Source organism: Oratosquilla oratoria, chromosome 28 (assembly GCF_046742065.1).
Source record: "Oratosquilla oratoria isolate Oo_2021 chromosome 28, ASM4674206v1, whole genome shotgun sequence".
Lineage (NCBI taxonomy): Eukaryota > Metazoa > Arthropoda > Malacostraca > Stomatopoda > Squillidae > Oratosquilla > Oratosquilla oratoria.
Window position 1 is genome coordinate 30173590 of NC_134804.1, and position 2500 is coordinate 30176089.

The window sequence follows — 2500 nt, forward strand, 5'->3', positions numbered from 1 at the left end:
ACGTGGGAAAGGAAGGAGAAAGAAAAGGGGAAGGGAAGAGGAAGAGAAGGGGAATGGGGGAGATGACTGTCACGTGGTAAGAGGAAGATATAAAGGGAAAAAAATAAAGGGAGGAGGAAGCCAGATAGGTGGGTGAGGGTGGGTTAGGGATTGTAGGGGGGAGTGTAGGAAAGGGAAAAGGGGGTGAGTATAGGGAGAGAGTTTGAGGGGGGGGGAAAGAAGTGCCGGGAGGGGGAGGCTAATTTCATGTTATCAAAATGTCTATTCTCCCCCTCCCCCCCCAAAAAAAAAAAAATCAAAGTAATGATGTAGTCTATGGATTTTACTCTTAGTCCTACCAGAAGAAGCCAATAAGCTCCACTTAATTCAGGTTTCTAATCAAACTCAAGAATCAATCAGGGATTTGATTAAGTTAGCCTCTTTCTAAACAAGACGACTTGATGACGTCACCACTACATCACGTGATTGTCCAGCGTCTCAAATTTCTTGTGTTTGGCTTCAGCTCTGTGGCTTTCAAGTTCTTTAAGAAATTTGCTTTTCCTTTTGCATCTGAGACCCATTGTGGTGCCTTGCGTCTCTCGAGGCGCCACTGAGCGAGTACCGGCCTCTCGGGGCTGGGCCTCCAGGTGAATGTAAGAACGTAAGAAGAACATAAGAATGGAGGTGACTGCAAGAGACCCTAAGGCCTATACTAGGCAGTTCCATGTCCATTACCGTTTGTCATCCCTATCCTATCCCTACTCTTATAACAACCAATTGTTTCAGCGCTTACTATATCGTTACTAAACCTATTCCATTCGTTAACCACACTATTGGTAAACCAGTTCTTGCCTATTTCCTTCGTAAGTCTAAATGAAGTTTATAGACGAGTTCTGAAGATAAGCAATAGGGACCAACGTCTCACTGACGTCCATCAACCAGGTAAATAACAATTAATCTCCCTTAGGGTCTGATGAAGGAATTAATCAATCACTGATTTCTCAACTAATCCCCTCCCCCCTTTCCCCCCCCCTTCCCCCTTTTCTACTTCTCTCTCCCCCTTCCCCCCCACCTTTCTCCCCTGCACGTGGGCTGTTCCCCTTCTCCCCAGCGTCCATGCATCGCGTGCCAAAACAAGTGACAGGTACTAACACAAGGGAACAAAACAAGTAGCAGTGATGGGGATGGTGAGTGAGCCAAAACAAGGACGTGGGGGACAGCCAGCATATATATATATGTATATATATATATATATATATATATATATATATATATATATATATATATATATGTAAGCGGAATAGGAAACACAGGAGTCTTGGTCTTGAGTTTATTCCTGACTAGTTTCGCAGGTATGCTTTTTCAAAGCATACCTGCGAAACTAGTCAGGAATAAACTCAAGACCAAGACTCCTGTGTTTCCTATTCCGCTTACATCAACCTGTCAGAATGTCTCAATATATATATATATATATATATATATATATATATGTGTGTGTGTGTGTGTGTGTGTGTGTGTGTGTGTGTGTGTGTGTGTGTGTGTGTGTGTGTGTGTGTGTGTGTGTGTGTGTGTGTGTGTGTGTGTGTGTGTGTGTGTGTGTGTGTGTGTGTGTGTGTGTGTGTGTATGGAGGAGGAGGAGGAGGAGAAAAAGAAGGAGAAAGAGGAGGGGGCAGGAGGAAAGCAAGGAGGACGGAGGACGGATGGGTGAGGAGTTGACTTCACAAGAATTGCAAACAAAGTAAATAAAATCACAAAGAACAGAGAAACTTTATCGAAGATCTTTAACAATGTTTCCTAATGTTGCATGCCTTTCATACCAAAGTCTTCAACTCGTTTGTAACCTTTGGCAATTGCATTAACAACGTTCAGGCACAATTAGCAATCCGTCATTTTGACATCGATTTCCTGAAGGGCAGAGGCAGAGGGATAGTGTCCTAAGGAAGTTTACAAAATGTTCTTCAAGTCTTCATGTCTATTCATTGCACTTAATATACATATGTGAAGAAATGGTAGCCTCTCCATAATTGTCATGTACATTGTATGTCTGTTTACCATCACATACTAAACATACTTAAAGTCCCTTGCATCTTAGCAGAATACGTTTCATCTTCAGTCTGTTCCCATTTTCTTTTCCCGAGTCTCGACGAAATGTCACTTGTGGTGGAAGCGTCCGTGACTATGCACTTCGTCCGGACAAAGAAGACATAAAGAAAGATTAGAGAGTCGAAGATAGACGCAGAGTTTATCACAGAACCTTAGATACGCCAATCAAAGACAATGCCGAGGGAGTCGATCTCCTTGAAACAGCAGATGTTGATGATGCCCTGTATCGCACGTGAGACCTTGGGTCGAGTTTGACACTATCAGAAGATAAGGAGGAGGAGCGAGGAGGAGGAGGAGAAGGGGGAGCGAGGAAGAGGGGGAGGAAGAGGAGGTGGAGGAGGAGGAGTAGGAGGAAGAGGAGGAGCGAGGAAGAGCAAGGAGCAAGGAGGAGGAGGAGGAGGAGGAGGAGGGAGACAAG